Source organism: Protomyctophum parallelum, assembly GCF_964188405.1.
Source record: "Protomyctophum parallelum genome assembly, chromosome: 7".
NCBI classification, from domain to species: Eukaryota; Metazoa; Chordata; class Actinopteri; order Myctophiformes; family Myctophidae; genus Protomyctophum; species Protomyctophum parallelum.
Genome location: NC_139705.1, coordinates 22547646 through 22557645, shown reverse-complemented (window position 1 = coordinate 22557645; position 10000 = coordinate 22547646). Strand labels below are relative to the sequence as shown.

General features: G+C 43.6%; 1 protein-coding gene across 2 annotated transcripts in view; it reads right to left on the bottom strand.

Annotated features, from left to right (window-relative positions):
- The window catches only part of rarga (retinoic acid receptor gamma a), a 64518-nt gene extending 58740 nt beyond the window's left edge, over nt 1–5778 (bottom strand). The window contains exon 1 of one of the 2 annotated variants that reach the window (XM_083769215.1): nt 5531–5778. The gene's annotated coding sequence lies outside the window, so the exon portion shown is untranslated. The remainder of the gene's footprint in view (nt 1–5530) is intronic. The other variant, XM_083769216.1, reaches the window with a different exon arrangement.
- Between the last annotated feature and the right edge of the window lie 4222 nt (nt 5779–10000).

Genomic DNA, 10000 nt, shown 5'->3' with positions numbered 1-10000 from the left:
GAGAACCGCTGCTGTAATGGAACTGTAGCCCAGGTTTGTGTTATGTTGACAGGTTTTGTGTAGGGTTACTCCAAACACCTCATCCCATGTGCAATTAAAAAGAAACGTCTTCAAGGCTGAAGTTAAACTATCTGTCAGTCAAACCGGGCAGAGCAGCAAGTCAAAACCTTGACTGGAGGGTTTGAGTGAATCTTAAATTCACAGCCTCAAGATAAGTGAACTTTACCATTCATTCTGGCAGGGAGCAGATTGGCACAATCAACCAAGACTTTTCTCTATTTTCCACCCTGACTTGCACACTCCTGTTCATTCCCCCTACCCTACACACAACAATACTGTACATGTCTTTACCGAGCACTGCATTACAACCGTTAACATTATAAACCCATTTATGTTGATCCGCATTCATCAAGGAAACGTGAGCTCACGGGCTGTGTGTCATGGGTGAAATCAGGCTAACAACACTGCAGTCAAACAATGACTTTAATGACCAAGTATCCAAACCCAGATTAACGTTCCCAATTGTCTTGCGGGGGAAATGAATCATGAGATGTCATCACTGCTTAATATGTCTACAAAGAGCCATCGGGGATTGTTTATTGTTTGAGTGTTATTGCAGATAAATTAAAAACGTTCTAAAATGAAGAAAAAAAAGGAGGAACGTAAAAGGAGAGACGTAATCCGATCTCGCTGCTGGCATCAGTGGTATTTTGGCTGTGAAAGCGATATCGTCAACACGGTTTATTAGCAGAGGTAAAGCTGACAGGCTCGCCGTCTCTCACCCACTGCCTTGTTAATACCTCTGAGAGAGACAGCTATTGACAGACGGTCCTACGCCTCCCCAACAGCCCCGCATTCCACTCAACTCAAACTTGTTTGACATCTGCCTCCCCTTGGCATCACACAGAGACATACTATACCTGCTTACAACAACAATACAAACCACTGACTTTTGTAATCATTTGTCATTAAAAAAAAAAAAGAAGATATACCGTCTCTCTCTGAGGACTGTCACTAGGGAGTGCCATTGGGCAATCCTTTTGTTTTGGTAGCTATAAATCATCATCACCATCGCTCACGTCAATGCCCCAAAAAGTTGCTTCTTTTTTCTTTTCTTTTTTCTTCTCTTAAATCTATTTCAACATAAGCCCGGGGAGGGCTGTGTATTGACTTGCAGTGGTGGAGAACAGTATGGAAAGAGTGAGAAATCACACACAGACATAAAACACTTTGTGACATGATGAAGTCATCCTGTGCTTATTTCCATGATGTGCTCTCTGGAGTGTTCAGCTCAGAGACTCCAGAGGGTCCAGCAATACAAGGAAACACTAAACACAGCATAATCCTACAGTAAGTGTTCATTCGACCCGCCACAGGGCTGCACCTGTAGATCAGTGGTTCCCAAACTTCTTCATGTCAAGGACCCCCAAATGGACACTAATTAGCCTGCGGACTTGAAATGATATGCCAGGGACCCCCATAAGAGAAGGTTTTTACCTTTTACGGCTCTAGTAGTGATTCTCAACCTGTTTAATTTCAAGGACCCCCAGTTTGACATGCATTAGTCTACGAACTAACTAGTCTACGATTTAATGGCATTTCTATCTCTGGGACCCACAATTTATATATTACATTTATGTTAATTTAACACTGTGAGAGTGTATAAAATGGAACCAAATGGACCCGTTTGGTTCCATTTGTACACTCTCAGAGTTACGGACCCATAAGGGTCCATTTAGCTGGGGACCCCCTGGAACTCCCTCAAGGACCCCTGGGGGTCCCCGGACCCCACTTTGGGAACCTCTGCTTATAGATTATCTTCTTAGTGATTATTCCACTGGAAAGAAGAAGATGGGCATTTTTTTTTACGAAACGGCACGGAAAATTCCGAATAGATTTGTTATTGATTGATTGGCTGAAGCAATTAGTGTGATTAAGCACTTAAGCCCTATTTCACACTTCGCTGCATGTACAGCGAGTGGTGTTGCACAAAAACAGCAAAGTAGAAGGTCACAACAATACATAACGAACCCGAGCTAGCTCGGCTGTTTTGGGGAAATTGATTATTTTATGAACCTTGAGGATTTAAAAATTTAGACGAACTGTGTTATAAATTAACACTCTGCTCTATAGGACGCTGGAGTGTCTTGGAATATATATTCTTTCAGAGCGAACGTTTTTAACTCATTAAAAAACATTGCCTCTGGGAGGGTCCCTGAAACAACATATTTTCAGATGGGGGGGGGGGGGGTTTAAGAACGAAACAATGACAATGCTAACAACGTCTAAAGGGAAAATGAGAAAGGGGCAGACAAGAACGAGAGATAGAGATAGAGAGAGAGAGAGAGAGAGAGAGAGAGAGAGAGAGAGAGAGAGAGGGGGGGGGGGGGGGAGAGAGAGAGAGAGTGAGAGAGAGAGCTACTACTACTATGAGCATATAGTTATGGATCAAGTTTTGTGATGGTCTCCTTGACACAGGAACTCTCAAGACCGTTCCACTTGAATGCAACGTTTCTCCTCCTCAGCTCAGAGTAAGAAAAAAGAAAAAACAATCCCTCTCACTATAAAACAGGGCATACAATACAATGGCTGGCTGTTAGAAACGCTGCATTTAACCTCTGGAACAAAAAAAAGAGAGAACAAAACTCTAAAAGAAGATAATGTGCACAATACTGCACACACACACACGCACGCAAGCACGCACGCATGCACACACACACACTGTAGAACTAGAACACATTCACGCACGCATATACACACGCACACCAAACACATGTAGGCAAAACAACACACTCATGCACATACACACACACACACTCACCACAAAACCCAGTAACCCACATGCTCTCACTCTCCCTCTTTCACATACTATACACATACACGCCACAAGTGTATAAGTTTGCACAAAAGGATCTTTTAATGACGGCTCGGGGGCAGGCATGAAAATGTATATCCTCACAATCAGAGCTAGCACACCTGCAAAAATAGACACAGGAAATGTTGTGCAGATAGTTTCCTTGCTAATTATAGTGTGGTGATGGGGAGCACCCCCCCCCCCCCCCCCCCTGATTCCCCTAAAACCACCTGTCCTGCCCCTCCCCACCACTTGGACATAATTACTATAGAAATTCCTGGAAGAGACAGGTATCAACAACTCCCCAATTTATAGCTCAAAGTCATGTCTCAGAAAAAGTGAAAGATGTTTACGGATTATGGTAAAAACAAAGAATGGTGGGCTATCATTGGTGTTATGTTTTTTCTTTTTTTTAAGATTTAGTTTTAGGCTTTTGTGCCATTGTTGATAGTTACAGTGAAGACGGACAGGAAAGAGGAAGAGAGAGAAGGGGGGAGACATGCAGCAAAGGTCGCCATGAGCGGGACTCGAACACACGACGCGCCGTCAGGCCAGAGGCCTAAATGTGGCTGCGCCTGGACCACTAGGCCAGAGGGCGCCCCATCATTGGTGTTATATGTTGAGCCAGTAGTGTAATCAATACAATAAGATGGTGAATGACATTTTCTATTGCTTGGGAGAATATAATGTATTTGGATAAAAGGTGACAAAACCTTCAAACAAACAAAAGTGGCAAACAGAGTAAACTGTGTCTTTAACTTAGCATACACGACACACAATTTGAGAGACTTAAAAACTATTACTCAAGTTGCGCACAAGTTCATTATGAGAAATATGTTACCTTTCTCCCTAAGCGGTTATTTCAGTCGGCATACCTTTCAACGATCTATTGTTACCGGAGTTCTTGTGTAAAGGGTGGTTGTTGGCTTACTGGCCCTGAGGATTTGAGGACTTATCTGCTGCACGATGTGTAAACTATCATTATGACCATAGGCATACGGGAAATGAACGAGATTGTTTTTTGGTGAGGTTGGCGATGCAAAAACACTCGGCCACAAAAAAGCCCAGCAATCACCAACAATGAAACATGGCCATTTTAGGCCTGTGATCTACAGCACATTCATTCATCATTTGTTCAAAACTATAATTTCCATGTCATCACTCCCGAACAAAAGAAAATGCAATGATTCCACAGCCACACACCATAGGATTTGTATTAACCTAACACGACTCCCTGTGGAGGGCCTGATTCTCTTTCGCTACAAGGCAAAAAAGAAAAAAGGAAAGTAAAAAAAGGCATGTGCCGAGGGAGCGAAAGCAGCGATATTACTCTGCTTTATAGATGAGCAGCGTTTTCCTCCTCTCCAGATGTCACAGAGTTAAAGTCAAAATGATGGTAAAATCAGGCGACCGCGGACTTCACAGGCTTCATGGACTTTCAACAACACCTCCCTTTTCTCACTCGTCTTTACGTTCTTCTACGGAAATGTCCCCCTCTCTCTCTCTCTGTCTATCAGCATTCTCACACTTATGTCAGCGTCAACGAGGGGGAAACCGTTGCGGTGGACAGTCAGCAGGTGCAAACCAAGGCAGCAGTGGTCTATACCTACAGTCAAGGCTGCTCGGTTCTGGGCCAATCACTGGTGCAGCCACAGACCCAAAGCCAACGCAACACAACACAATCTAGGCGAGAACAGGAGACACCGAGAGTGACAGCATGGCCTTCCGCCAGTCGCCTGATCTGTATCTGATATCCAAATCATGCGGCACTAAATGTACCGTCTTGCTTGCCGATTGCTGCGGCACTGTAACAAGTGGAACCTGTTAACCTGCCACTTATACTGCCAGCGCCACTTTGACTGACATGGCCTGTCGTGGACGGAAGAGAATAAAAGAACAAATGAATAAACTTTACACAGGAATGAATGTTTAGGTTGTGGGAAACAATGCTCCCCTAACCCCCCCCCCCCCCCCCCCCCAGTCCTGCGGTCATATGTTGTATAAAGAATAGAGGGGAGAAAAAAAGGCAGGTCAAGGGTGGGTCATTCCTCTAGCTACACACATTCGCCCAGATCAAACACATGCGAGCATGTATACGCTTACACACACACATATGCTAATAATAAAAAGCTCCACAGGCGCAGTAACACTTGAAACACTCACTAACAAGCACACATGTGCGTGTGCACACATGCGGCGCGCGTGTGCACGGTCAGACACACACACACACACACAGACACACACACACACACACACACACAAACAACACATGCAGATGATACACAGCGTATAGCCAACCAGTCCTCTTTAACGCGTTCGTAAAAGACAGACACAAACAAACGCAAAGCACTGGGAAGGCAAGCAACAAACAAAATGTATGACGGGGGATACGATTTACAGTCCTCGCACAGAAAAGCTGTCCAGGTTTATGGAAACCATAAACCATTCTCAATGTGTCCTAAACGCCTTGCGTTCTCAGCCCCCTGTCTTCAATTAAAACTCTCAACCCCCCCGCCCCCCCCCCCCCTGAAAAGAAAAGAAAAAAGAATTGTCTCTACTAGCCCTGTTAAGACCGAGAGAGACAGAGAACAGAGAAAAAGCAGCAAAACTGTGTCTATAGTCTTAACTCAAGAAGTTTAGAAGAAGTTCTCAGGAGTTCTTTTCAAAGTTACTCACCGGCTATGGACGGTGCTGCTGATCTGATAGAGCTGAGATGAAGTACTTGGCAGAGCTGACTGATGAGTGGACCTAGCAAAGGAAAAGGAAAAGAGATTTGTGTACGTTCATCACAGTCCCTCTGACAGCAAAGACAGAGTAGCAGTGAGCAGCTCTCTCTCTCTCTCTCTCTCTCCCTCCCTCCCTCCTTCTCTCTCTCATGCTCTCCCTCCTCCTTTTTCTCGCTCCGTCTCTCTTAAAAATCACTCTTTCACTCCCTCAACACAGGCACACAACAGCAACACTCACCGTCTCGCTCGCTAAGAAATAATTATACTCTCTGATTCATAAAGCCTGCCCTCGTCACGTGACCTAACACTTCAAATATACAGCACATTTTTTCACAAGCCACAAAATGCCTAGAGGGAAGAAAAAGGCCCAGAGAGCTTAAGTTTCTGTTTTTAATTCTCTCTCTCTCCCTTATTCGTCTCTCTCTGCGAATTCTCCTTTTCTCTCCCCACCATTTTCTTCCTCAGCTTTCGCGAAGCCCCAGACGCTGCTTTGTATGCTTTTAAAACCCGAGAGCGACGTACTAGCGACCTCATTTACAGGACAAAAGTTAGTGTTTATGGAGCGCATTATGAAAGTAATGTTGGATCTTAGTACATAAAACAGCTCTACAAACATGTTGCATTTTAGGCCTCCCTGTTAAACATGAGGAAACATGGACAACAATCAGAGCGTTGCGTTCAAAGCGAGACAAAAAAACAAACCCCAACAGTTCTCTGGACAAAGCACCTGCCAATATTCTGGAAAGAATTATGCAACCTAAAATATTTTCTCCAAACATTCAACAGAATAATAACTGATTCAATCTTGTTTTGAAATCCCTTAAAGTCCTATAGTAAAGCTAACGGTGGCATATAGCATAGCGTGGGGAAGTCCCCAATGAGATGGCAGGGCTCTGTGGCAGGCAGCAGTTTAGGGTGTGCCCCAGAATGTGCCCCTCTCTCTCTCTCTCTCTCTCTCTCCACATGAGATCATAAGTTTCAGATGTGTGTTTGTGTGTTTGTGGTTCTGGGCGTGTGCCTCGCTCTCTGAATGCGATGTTTCTCGAGTTGTTTTGGTTGCAAGGAGCACCCTAAAACCTCAAGGCTGGGGAGGAGAGGGCACACCTCAACGGTACCTCTCTCTCTTAGCCATGAAACCCCTCTCGTGGAGCTTGCCGTCAGCCGCGCACACGTGTGTATGTGTATGTGTGTGTGTGTGTGTGTGTGGACAGAGTTTACACACAGTTTTTCACTCAGCGGACCACAATGGACGTATTGTAAGCTCTGTGGCTTTTTTGTGTTTTATCCTTTTTGACAGTTACGTACAAATATATGTGCATGTACTGTATATCCATTACATATATACATACACACGTATTGAAATACATACATGCAACTTCTCAGTGGGTTATTGCCATCAGGGGGGTTATGGTGTGGGTACTCCCTCTACCTCTCTCTATTGTTTCTGTATTAATGATTGTACTGTATCTCTATCATTGCATGCGTGAAATAGGCCCTTTCTCCCTACCTCCCGCTCTCACTTTCCTTCTCCCTCCCTCTCTCGCCCATCACCCACTCTCTCTCTCTTGCGCTGATAAAGCCCCGCCCCCTGTCATTTCACCCCAATTACGTGGGCGAAATAAGCTCCCCTCGCTATGCGACGTCAGACACAAGAGAAAGCGTTGCCTGACAAAAGCGATTTGCGCATGTCCATATTTGTCCATCTCTGTGCGCCTGTCGTTGCAAGGGTTACGTTGGCGTGACATAATGTCCCAAACTGTCCTTTACCTTTCAGGAAATGGAAAAAGAGGGAACCTATGTTCCAAACTGCCAATCTGTATCCAAAGTAGTTATTTAGTGACTTACTTTTCACTGTCTAAATTCTACAACCCACGGACAGTCTTAAAACACTTTCACAGTGGCGACAAATATTTGTCAAAAAGTTTAAAGGTTTTTCAAAAATAGAAATCTACAAGCTCAGACACACTGAGCTTGTAGAACATAAAACATAAAAAGATGGAATGTGAAGATGCAAGGTTTCTGCTCTCAACAGTGACGATGTACTGTATCTGTAGCCATTTCCTCTCCATCTTATATACAGACTACATTCTTTTTTTTCTCCTTGCCTAAACTCCTATACCATTCTTATCTAAAGAAAAGCAATACAGTAGGCATTTTACTGCCCACTTATCAACTTACACATGCACTACATATTCTGAAACCTTGCACAAAATTATGCCTTCCGAGCACATCGGCCACGCCTCACTAAACATTCTGCTAAATTTCACAGTCTGGAGCGTAATCGTACCGAAGCAGCATGCCGCGCTGTCTTTTTTTGGTACGCAAGTCCCTTCTACCTGTCTCAACTCCTATATAAGGCCTGTGAGCATTGCTCCGTTTGTGGCCGAATCTCCCGAAGTGGCCCGCAGAGACGATGATCTTTGGCTTGTCCCCACATACCCTGACCTCAATATGTCTCTCTCTAATCAAGTCAAGCCATCATAATCACATAAAGGCTCAAATAGCTGGGCCAGCTCTTCGTATCCCCATGTGCTCCAAATGTATGCATTGCACATATGTTCAACAGTAGTGTATTGAAATGTCCTCTCATGCTTTGTTGAAATGGATAGATAGATAGATAGATAGATAGATAGATAGATAGATAGATAGATAGATAGATAGATAGATAGATAGATAGATAGATAGATAGATAGATAGATAGATAGATAGATTCTTTTTAGATTTCACGGAAATCACACATTTTGGCATTTTGTTCGAAACTGACAAATCCTGCAAGATTTGGAAGGCAATCTTAGCCAATCGGAATGGAATATGGGAAATGGGACTGATCCGTGTTGATCACATGACTATAGAGATAGTGTATACAAATTTGCACGATGCATGGTTAAAATGTGTATGAGTAATGTAATGAAATGTATTTAGCAAAAGTCGGCCTCATGGTGGCGCTATAACAGGCCATTCTGAAGAATTTGGGGCAGAGGTTAGTCGTTGGCATCCAAAGAGTGTGCGTGTGCAGAGTTTGGCATCCGCCAGGCCAATGGTGCCGGAGATTAGCTGTACACGGACGGATGGACACACACACACACACACACACACACACACAAAAAAAGCGAAGAAACAGCACAGGAACCCCCGCACCACCCCCACCCCCTCGGAATGTCATTAGAGGTCTGACGTGGATTGGTTAAATGTAATTAGTATGAATGAATCTGCATTAGATAGATATATGAGTGTCTTTCAAGTTGGCATTAGTTCTTTTTTTTCCCCCAGCCTTTCTTTTCAGTAGAAACCTTATATTCAGGAAGCGGCAAAAAGCACTCACTTCCACAGATCCTTATCCTCTCGTTTACATTTCCGTCATATGTGAGGCCTGTGAGGTTCTTAGGACAAATTCAAGGCCTCAACTATTTACATACTGATGTTAGATAAACTGGACAAACAGCTGATTAGTATATGACACAACCGAGTAATATTGGCATACAGCACTGATGGCTAATTCTGCAGCATAAGCAATATATACCATGGGTATCAAGTACAGTATACAGTATCTTCTATCTATCTATCTATCTATCCATCTATAAATGCATAAAGTCTGTCTGTCTGACTGTCTGTCTGTCTGTCTGTCTGCCGTGTGTATCGCCGAGGACCCAAGTAGTGTATATTGGGCCAAGTGGGAAGTCGGTTCGGACTGGCAGTTGTCCAGAACACCCAAAAAAAGATCACACTTGTGTGAAGTGGGCACCTGGTAATGGTTGTTTAAAGTGCTGTAAACAAACATTAAAAGTCCATAGACATGGCTGCCACATGACGTCACGGTTAGTCCTCTAAACAAACATTAAAAGCCCATAGGATGGCATTCAAAAAGCCAGACGTTGGAGGGGCGCTAGTATCTGTCTGTCTGTGTCTTTCCCGAGTCCCTTTTATGCCCATATATGGAGATGTCATCAGTATGACGTACTGGCGTCATAGACTGGCCTCCAAGTACTATGATAATAGTTATTACTTGCGCAAGCAGAGCGTGCAAGTATTGTGGTCGTGCTGATACGAATGTACGTGTATGCTTGGTAGGTATTGAGGGTGACGTAATTAGGATATGTATCAAAGCCGGGTTATAACTGGCTTTTGATGGTGACGTAATAAAGATAAGTTTCAGATTACATAGTCATACATGTATACATACAGACATTACCTTTAATTCACCCAACACTAAAACATATCCTAATTACGTCACCATCGACAGCCAGTTATAACCCAATATTGAAACATATCTTAATTACGTCACCATCAACATCAATATATATATACCTATACCAAGCATACGCACATAAAAAAGCCAGCCGACCACAGTATAGTACTTTCAACTTACAACTTACAGTACATAAATGTATACATACATACGTTACCTGTTACCCAACCAATA